This window comes from Macrobrachium rosenbergii, chromosome 52, assembly GCF_040412425.1.
Source record: "Macrobrachium rosenbergii isolate ZJJX-2024 chromosome 52, ASM4041242v1, whole genome shotgun sequence".
Lineage (NCBI taxonomy): Eukaryota > Metazoa > Arthropoda > Malacostraca > Decapoda > Palaemonidae > Macrobrachium > Macrobrachium rosenbergii.
Window position 1 is genome coordinate 29,471,491 of NC_089792.1, and position 11,015 is coordinate 29,482,505.

The window sequence follows — 11,015 nt, forward strand, 5'->3', positions numbered from 1 at the left end:
CAGAGGGAATGTTCACACTTTGGCTGCCATATGACCACTACAGAAAATGTCTTTTATCCTTTTGTTGACTATGTTCCATCTGAAATAGGAAGGTTTCTAAAGGATCATCCTGTTCTCCAACTTAATTAGTTCATTCCATCTGTGACTGAAAATCCAAATATTGAATCTGTGTTTCTTCAGCCAACATTTATATGCAAGATCTTCCAAACCCAACTTCCCTTTGCAGTGAATTAATAATGTGGGAAAAGAGTTGGAAAAGCAGCTTGGCCAATTAAAAGCCATCCATCGCCATTGCTGCTTTTAAGGCATGTACACAAATGCCTGTTACAGCTGATAGTTAAGCAACTATACCTATACACAATGGCAAAACGGAAAATTCTGAAAGAGCCAAAACATTTGAAACACACCTGGTGGAGAACAGGTGAACAAGATTTCATCCAGGTAAAGTCTGCAAATCCTCAGAATGCCAACTCACCTATCGGGCACAGAGATATAATTCTATTTTTAACAGTAGGTAAAATTCATCTTAAATAAAATATGTCACTGACAAAACAGAAGGTTTAAAATGAATTACACAAAACACCACATGGAGTGGTAAGGGAAATGAATGGCATTACTGACCAGGTTGAAGGAATAAAATCAATTACAGCAACACCAATAAGAAAGTATAAAATCAACAAGCATCACAAGTTCTTAATTATTTCATTATCAGAATACAAAAATAAACCTCTACAATAAAACTGCTTATGGAAATTAGTGATCTGGATGTTTTATGACCGCTAAAATTACCATAAACTAAAAAAATTTGAGAAAAAGTAAAATAAAGTGCAAAATGAGCTAATTTTTTCAAAGAAATAAATGTCATGATTTCAATTTATAAGTCAACAGCAGTCCTATTACACAATAAATAATACAGTATACATAAACAATATACATACAACTTAATGAAGATTGTATAATAGGGTAATAGAGAGATATTCAATACTGAAGTGCACTTTTATTTTCACTAAACAGCTTAATTTGTGATAAAATATTTATTTACAATATTTACAAGTACAGGTAGTAACCTGTACAGTAAATTCATATAATTCTTCAACCGTCACCTTCCATGACCTTAACAGATAAAGAGACAATTATATAAGTGGCGAAGTAAGTGTAACTTCAATGCTAAGACTCATATTTACATTGGTTCTGACCATCAATATCAGAGTATAAAAAGTTTTCATGCCCAAGTTTCAGTTTGATACCGTTTTTCCAAATCTTCTTCATTTTCAACATCCTGAGTGCTACAACCAAGACCTTTTTCACATATAAAGGTTAAAGCTTCATAAATATCTATTGGAACCCTCTTAGCATTACCAGCAAAAATACCACGGCTTTCTTTGTTTCCAATAAGGTCCCAAAAACTATCAGCATGTTGTCGATAACATGTTGTACACATATACCTTGTCATCTTGATCACGTGAAAGCACAATGGAGAATTAACTTTTTCAGCTACTAAAGCCTCCCATTCCTCTTTGAAAAAAGCCCTTATCACGATTTCTGCACCCAAACACCATGACAACATTTTTCATGCTGATCAGAAGCAACTCTCCTGTATGTAAGCTCAAATGGAGCACAACCAGTTCCTGGTCCAATCATTATAACAGGAGGCAAATCTGGGGAAGACGCTTACAGGGAAAGTTAGCGCCTCCTGATTTTAAACCATACGGCACATGAATTCTCTTTTGTCTTGATAACCAATTGGTGCATAATCCCAATCTAGGTCTCTTGAGAACTGTTCGGTACTTCAATAACAGCTACCAGAAGCTGGACACGTATCTGGAATAGCTAATTCAGAAGAAGCAATTGAATAAGGCCTTGGTCTAATTTGGAGGAATTAGATCAAATAAATACTCAAATGGAATGTTTTTCTTGGTGTGAGGGAAGTCTGCCAGCACTTCCATTATACTTCTTTGGCCCATGACAATAGTCATAAAGATCTTGTTGTCCTTTAGAGATGAAAATTCTATAAACTTTTTTCTTTTCATCTTCATCTGTAGTGAAAAAGACAAGAGTTCAAAGAAGTATCGTTTTGGTACGCTCTGAATATCAAAAAATAATTTCTAACACAATCCCTGATAGTACAGGGATAAGGCAACAGACATGCAGGGGGCAGAGTAAGGTTTGTCTCAGACCCTCTCTAAGAAAAACTTTTTTTCTGGGTCTAAGCTGAGCACACTTATAAATTCATCAACATGTTCTTTCTAAGTTCTGAGGCTGCACCATAAGAACATCACCTGGTTTAAATTGTACTGAACACCACTTACATCAAATTCTACTAGCCTGACTTCTTGAAAGTGGTTTTCAGCAGTGACTCCTTTATTCATTGTGACATGTGCATAAATGGATTGAGAGTTGAAGGTTCAAACTGTTTCATCTGACATGGTGGGTTTATCAATGTTAAATTATCATTTTCTGTCACCAACATAACATACTTTATATTTTGGAGGAGTGAAGGCATATGAACTAATAGGCTTTATGCCATCAGGCAGAGGGTATAGCTCCAATAATTTTTGTCCACAGAGATTGCAGCCACGAGTCTACTTCAAAATCAGGCCCCCAATTCACATGCTGATCATCACCAGGCTCATCTTCACAAAGAGACTGACCACCCAGAGTGTCAAAAGATTATTCAGTCTCTACCAGCAAAATTAAACTTGATATGATGAATTGAGCCCCTAACAACACGCCAAAACTTGAGAGTTTTCAGAGTTGCTCATTTTTTCGTTTGCCCACAGAATTTTAAAGAATTTTGTCATGTTGTCTGGGTTGTCACCTTGACCTGTAAAGTTAGCAGCCACAAAACAGCCAAGGTTGCTCTTAGAAAATCTTTTCTATAGGAATATCATCCATTGCTGAAACCAAAGGGTTGAAGAAATGACAATAAGCTTCCCTTCCACTTTCTCAGCAACTTCCTGGCAGTTCCAGTTTGACTTCCATATAGGATCAAAAACTGCGATCCTCCATCCACTGGAAGAAATTGCACTTGCACTAATTTCTGATATGATTAAGAAAATATTTTAAAGCTAAAAGTACATGATGACATACATTTTATTTCAACTATGGAGTAATTAAAGGTTTCAGTCCACATAAGAAAAAGTGAAAATGATCTTATGAACACATAAAATCCAAGTTATTCCTGTTCCATAAATACACACCCTCTTGATATACTTTACAGCATGTCAATGGCAATTAGAAAGCAAAAACAGAGCTAATTTGTTATTCATAAATAAGAAGGGGCAATACATTAGTGAAATTTAACAAAGGCTTTCATTTTACCATCAAAATCATCCTCATAATTTGTTTCAACACAAACCCATTACAGTGGACCCCAGCTATATCACAGTTCAGCAATTCCACTTCAGTTAGTAGCAGATTTTGTGTGGAACATAACCAAATAAATCAAGGAAAATTGACTAATTCAAGGATTTTTCCAGAGCTTATATTCGCTAATTACTGTATTTTCATGTTATATTTGGGGCTAAATAAATTTTTTATAAAATTATTTAATAATTTTCAAATATTAATAATAATAAACAGGAGAATATCAATAAAATGCATTTTTTCTTATAAAGTAAAAATCCCTTAAAAATCACAAAAACAGCTGTTTCTGAATTTGTTTTACTGATGTCAACATACTTCAGTGTTCTCTCTCTCTCCCTCTCTCTTCTCTCTCTCTCTCTCTCTTCTTAGTACTGTACACATCCTTGAATGAAATATGAATTACTGAAACATACACATAAAAATACCTAAACTAAAACTCCGAGAAGTTTACTTGACGATACATATGTACGCTTACAATGATTTACCATTTTCAAATATTAATGCAGACAATGTAAACACAACAAAATATCAATAAAATGTTATTTTTACTTTACAGAATCCATTTAGAGTACTGTATTACTATATTGATTCATTATCATCGCATTGTATTATGTATAAAAAAAAAAAGATCGTCTGACATTTGTAATGTTTACATTCTCAGAATCAGCTGATTGAGCCTACTATGGAAAGAATTAGAAAATAATTTTCTATTGCTAAAAGAAATAAATGTAATTTATGGAATTACAGTGCTCCCCACGTTTTGCAGGGATAGGTTCCAGAAATGCAAAATCCCCTCTAAAAACAGCTTTAACCGCTTATAATTACAACACCAGCCCTTAAACTCAAATGCTTATAATTGCCTTATTTTAACAGTTCACTGCCTAATTTTAATAGTTTAAACAAAAATATACCTAAATTGTCATACCAAAACAATTTAATATTTCAAGCAAAAATGGACCCCAAAACCATCATCCCAAAACACCCAAAGTCATCTTACATTACCCTCTACAACTGTTATTTATATACACCTCCTAAAATGCTTATACTGCCTATTTTAACAATTCATGATAATTTAAGAGATATATTCCCACAGAAAATTTGCAAGTTGGTGAAAAAGTTCCATAAAAGTGAAGAGCTTAAAAGTGAAGCTGAAATAAAGTTTAACCACTCATTATTTTTAATGCTGCACATAGGTAAATTGGGTACACAAAGGTAAACTTACATACTTTATGTTAAAGTAAAATTCTCAAAATCACAAAACAGTGTATCCTGATTTCCATGGACTGCAAACACACCTCAAGTTCTCTCTCTCTCTCTCTCTCTCTCTCTCTTCAGTACTGTACATATCCTTTTAATGAAATATGAATTACTATATCATCAACATAAAATATGAAACTAAACTGTGTGTTCATGACGCATATGAATGAATGCTTGCACACATCTGCATGTTACAATTTTTTTTTTTTTGCTTTGCTTGATTTACTGTACTGTTTTTATTACAAGTTTAGTTGATTTAAGTATGATTAACACTACAACAGTGCACAAGAAAATATTTTATTACTGATTGCATTTATAATTGGTATTTTTTCAGTGCATATTTAACATTGAGGTGCAGTAATTTAACTCTATTTTAGAATCTCAATGTTTCCAACTACTGTAAAAAGAAAAATGGGATGGCTTAAATACTGTATGAGAGAAAATGGTTGTGCCTGAATATTGGGGAACTTGATTAGTTTTCACACGTAGCTGTAAGTCATATATTTTTAAGGGTAAATGTAAAAATGACTTTTTGAAATTATATTAGTGTTTTAGGATGATAGTTTAATCTTTTGGTGTTTGAATTATTAAATAGGCAGCTATAAGCATTTTAGTTTGTTGTATATTTGTGTATGAACTGTCAAAATAGTATTTATAAGTGATTTTAGAGGGGGTACCACGGCAGATTTCAGCTATCGCAGGTGGTTGTGGTCCTAACCCCAATCATGCCCCAAAGAAAAACAACTTCAACCTGGCCATGTACTCTGTCTCTGTCACATAAATTTCTTTTACACATTACAGCAGCCTTAGAAAATATTTATGGGTAATGTATCATAAACCAGGCCCAAGGGGCCTGCAAAATTCATGAGTGAAAGCATCTTGTATTCCAGGAAGCTCTGGTAAATTAAAAATATATTTTCATACAATCGATTGTTACCCACTTAGTAAGGTTGCAGGATGCACATTTTAGAGTTGGTTTAAAAACGATGATTTATAATAAAATAAAGTTTTATATATATTCTCACCAAGTAACTACATAAATATTAGTTTCTAACTATCACGCAGCTTAAATTTTGAAATTGGTGGTAGCACTTCTATTGTTTTGGTGTAGGTAACTGCCTGCCATTTTCGGGGAAGAATAGGTACAACACAGCTGAAGAGCTCAATTCATTTGTGCCCTATGTCCATGAGAGGAGAGGTGGGAGGGCTCCGATCACATAGTTACTTGGTAAGTATATATTAAACTTTATTTTATTATAAAAATGTCATTTTTATAATTTGCTGGTAGGCTTCTTGACAGGGAATGTCGTCAGGAGGTTGGTTCTAGGACGGGACTGGAAGCGACCTCTAGCACCCCGAAAGGGCTGCTGCGACAGCAAAGAACACGTCCTGGCAGTTGTGGCAGTTGACGGGGCTCGTGCTGGGATCCTAGTCCTCTTGGCAGACTGTGCGAGAAGGTCCGGAGTTGATTTCTTCTGGAGTTCAGCCGTTACTCATTCTAGGGACTCCTGAAGGAATAAGCTTGTCCTGTCTAAAGGAGCAAACAGGAGAGATGAACATTGAGAAGGAGTGACTCCCTTAGTGGTAAACGAGCACCACAAATCTCGTTTCTTCAGGACTCCAGTGGTAAAGATGGTTGTCAACTCTTGGGTGTTGTCTCTCAATGCTCTATCAGCACAAGCTAGAACCCCCAACCAATCTGAAGCGAAGTTCTCTTGAAGCGTGGCACAGTCCTCAGACTTCTTTGCTAAAGCCCCTGCCGTCCAATCAAAGAAGCTGAGGACCTCAAAGACTTTGAAAATATCCCTAATAAGATGAGCCGAGCTCAATGCAATGAAAAGGATCTGCAGAGGAGAAAGCTGAGCGCTGTGTAGCCTCTATGAGGCTGGAAGTCCCCTTGAGAGGCAGAAACTCCAAGGGAAGGCGCTTCGCCAGCCAGTTGCGTGCGACAGATACTTCTGCTGTATCAGTCAGAGGGTATGCACGGAAGACCGTTTTCCTGACATCCTTTCTCCGATAACCAGTCGTTGATGCGGCAAAAGGCTTTCCAGTGGAAGAGGACAGAACCATACATGGTAATCTGGAAGTTCCTACAGGTTGATGCATCAAAAAAGGCTGAGCCTGGAGAAGATGGGGTGGCTGGAGAGTAGAGCCAAGGATAACACACCAAGAAAAATCATGCAAAGGGGCCAGAATAGTGTTCTGACATTGGTTATTCCTCTTCACTCAGAGGAAATGGGCGAAATCGAGGGTCCAGGGGCCTGGAACCAGGGGCCGATTTCTTGAAGGTAGAATGATTACCTAGAAGGCGTTAAACAGGCGCCAACCCACAGGTCTTCAACAACGGAGAGTACCTCACCTGATATGTCAGGGTACTGGCTGTCCTACCTGTGGCACCGCACACTACTGGACAGGTGGACTTAACATCAACGGAAGTGCCCACTGACACTGGGCGCTGGATACCGAACGCTCTCACTGACTGAACGGACATAGAACACTTAGAAGCCGCGGCATTCTTGAGAACACTCAGACAGCTGGGAGCTTGTAGCTTGACACTGGGTACTCGCTTCTGGGCACCTGCCAAATGATGGGTGCTTGGACAACTCACGCCCATACACTGGATGTTCATACACTGAACTTTCCAACTCGGAACGTTGGCACTGGGCGCCCACGAACTGGGAAGTGACACTGAATGCTCATAAGATAGGTGCTCGGACACTGCGGGTTCCTTAATGGGCAAGTCATAAACTACACTTTCTTTGACTCTGGGCGCTGGACACGTTACCGATTGCCAGACTGGCATGTTGGCAGTCCAGTTATCGGCGGGTCCGCTCACGACGGCGTGATTGCATTAACCGGTGCGCCATTAACAGCACTGATCCTGGTTAGTGGCGCCGATAAGAGGGCGATCAGCACCGATAACCGGGTTATGTTTATGAAAATTCGGTTATCGCCGCCAGACAAGCGCCAGAACCGGATCGCCAGTAACCGAGGCTGCCGATAACTGGGACTGCTCCGCACACCTTTTGGAGTCATGGCGCCGTGGACACTGAATGGGCGAGGAGCTGGACAGGGAGACCCTTAAAAACTACACAAAGGGGGCGGGCTGGGGCCCTCTGTAGGTCGCCATGAGCATGGGGCAATTCATCTTCCACCAAGCACCCAGCCTTTTCCGTCAGCCTCGAAACCTTAGCAAAGCCCACTTTGTTTTTTGGGCCCATGTGAGTCCAATCACTAGATGACAAGGTATGAACATCCAATCGGATGCCTTTCCAGCGAACCTCCAAGTCCTGGAACTTACGGACAACAGGCTCGTTGAGGAAGCAACTACTCATGGGCAAAACCCTACTGACCTCCCTGGACTGTCAGTTTGCTTCCTCCCAGGTGAGCAAGGGAGTTTAGCAGGGATCTGGTCTAGAGCATCAGAGACGAGTAGCCACCTCTTCCACTAACACTGCACTCACACTGCACCAACACTGTTAAATTGTCCATTAGACTTCCACAGCCCCAATCTGGGAAGTGTTAACTAAAAATTAAAATTTGATCCACATGCACTTTTAAGCTGGCAATGGCATTGTCTGAAGAATGAGAGCCAGTACTAAGCGTAACAGGAAAAGTTTGAGGACTGAGATAGAGAAAAAGTTGTCACACAAAGTTGTATGGATAGTGAAGGAAGATCAACTCCCGGAGAATTAACAGAACCAGTGGGAAGCCTAGCTTCTGCCCAGCAGTAGCCCTATCTCAGTCGCACATGTTGCAATTTATTTAAATGAATTGCCAAGTCTTCCACTTCCCCTTATCCCATTCCTTACATTCTTCCAAGATCAGAGAGTAAATCTTGTTCTGCGAACTGCAGACGGTATATGTCTTACTTAGCCGAATGAGTCCTAGTCTGCAGCCTTTGCTGCAATACCTTAACGCTAGACAAACTAGTGTGACATGATTAGTCAAAAAGTCAAACTCGAGAAAGTCAAAAATCAAGAGCTGCTCAATAACCAATGTTTAAATATTGACCGGCAGAAACGAATTGAGCTTTTAGTTGTTACCTTGGTCACAACCCTATTATTTATGTTATAATTTGCTGTGCCCTGGTTGTGTTAGGTGGGGGATTTAGAGGAAAAAAGACCCCTGCCAGATTAGGATGAAGCACCCTTTTGTTAAGTTAGGTTGGGTCACACCTGTTATCTATTTCACCAGAAAGTGCCCTTGGTCAGAGCTAGTGGGGAGGTCTTTGTCCCTTTCTCCTCCAGAAACCTCAGCTGTGGTGAGGACCCACCTAGGTTAGTTAAGTTTGATATTTTCTCATTATGGTCCCCCACAATTAAAATGGGGGTTCCATTACTCTAAACTACTAATTACTTATTGAAAGGCACACTTAGAAATGTTCAAACCCACAAACAGAAAATCACATTTTTCAATATCAGAATGATAATGTTTGTAAATCGACTGTATGTGCAGAGTATACAGTAAAACTATCTCAAAATTGGCAAAAATATCCAAATTTTCTAGAAAGGAAGTAAAAACCAAACATTACAGTATTTCTGGCAACAGCTCCACATCTTAGACTGTAGCCTATGGAACTGCTCCAAGGATAAGAAAGTCATTAGAGAGCCATGTTCAAGAAGGGATTGGCTAAGAAATCGATTATAAAGGAAACTATGCTAACCTTACCCTAACCTTAACCTAGTAGGCCATGTTACTTAGTTAGGGGCTCTGGCTCCCCTAGGACTCCACTCAGTGAAGGGAACCACTTTCACAAAAGTTCTCTATAAGACTGCACAAGTGTAGCATTCAAGATGGCCAGTACATACAAAAAAATAATCAGTTCTGAGGTTGATTACAGGTTAATTACAGTCGATCGACAAAAAATAATGGTAAATTCTTGATAAGCAACCACACTACTACAGAAAAAGTCAATTTCCAAGGTAATACCCAAGGCATAGCTCTTACTTAGTTCTACCCCAAACACAAACAGGTAACAGCACAATTCCTTCAGTAAGGTTAGATTATGATGAGACATGAGTATTCAGCAAGGGTAAGATTATATATATATAAAACATCCTTAGCCTATACTCACCAGTATCTGCAGATGTTTAAAGTCAAAATTAACCAATTTACAATCATAATAAGTCTGATCATTTATTTAAAAATAGTCTATGCAACATTAACTTTCACAACGGTTCTCGAGTTCTACAAGACGTTAGCCCAACATCACCCCCACCAAATTAATAAAGCTAGCCTAGTCAGTGTAAATTAAAGAAATTATCGTCCAAAGTTAGCTTTAGGTATACATTTTCGATTAGGGTTTATGAACCTAATTACCTCAGGCTACCTTAGATCATCTTAACAAGCTACCGCAGTCTACTAACCTTTTCGAACGTCCAGTCTTTAGGCTTATTTCATTTGCCATTTGTTGCGTTTCTTCAAGAAGACGGAAATTGATTTCAAGCCTAGATCTTGAAATAGGAGGTCCATCGTGAAGCTTCCTAATAGCGTAGGCACAGGTATTGACAGCAGTTAGCCTTACAGTCGCCAAAGTACCGGTGGGAGGTAGGGTCTGGTCTGTTGCCAGTCACCTGGTGTTAGGGAGTATGATAGCCTTTATCAGCGGGTAATATCTTCTAAATAAAGACTCTGATTTAGGCTAAGCCTTCACTTTCTTTCAAAACACACAATCATCGTCAACGAGCAAGTTCTGTGGTCGTTACTAGATGGGCACACACAAGACTGGGGAATCCTGGTTCCTGGTTCCTATGGCTCACCTGCAAACACAGTTGCGGGCACACTACACGATTCTCATGAGGTGAAGCTTTATTCTTGTATACATTTTTACATCTCTTTTTATTTTTACTTTTTTACTCATATCAATACAATTTTTTCAGTTTTATTTTTTCTTACATTATATATGATTATTTAACAGTTTTATTTAATTTAGCAACTCTACCCCTAACCTCCCAAATGATCCTTATTTTGAATTTATTACTTTTATGACTCCTTGACGTTGTTGTTACTTTTTAACTGGTGCTGTTGTTTTCACAGGACGTCCTTATTTTCATGGCTATTCTTATGTATTCCAATTAGTTTCTTTTCTTTGCCTTGGGGCTTAGAGTCTCTAATGTTAAGTTTTCTATTTTTTGTACGGTTTTTTGCACCTGAACAAATGTTTACTCCAGTTGGTCACAGACCTCATCCTTATATCTTCCCCTGGTAGTTAGCTTTCAGGTCCAACATATTCAGCCTGGTTTTCATTATTACATGCATCCTTTGTCTCAGTTCCCTTTAGATACTTATTTTCTTCAAAGTTATCTATGAATCTCAGCTTCTTCATTTCTTCTTCTTTTTTCCAATGTTCGATATCTTGCGTTATTCTTCTCAATTTACTACTTTCAGTT

The 11,015-nt window shown here is 38.4% G+C and overlaps 1 pseudogene; it reads right to left on the minus strand.

Annotated features, from left to right (window-relative positions):
- Positions 1 to 1,222: 1,222 nt before the first annotated feature.
- Positions 1,223 to 10,813, minus strand: LOC136833949 (NADPH-dependent diflavin oxidoreductase 1-like; annotated as a pseudogene).
- Between the last annotated feature and the right edge of the window lie 202 nt (positions 10,814 to 11,015).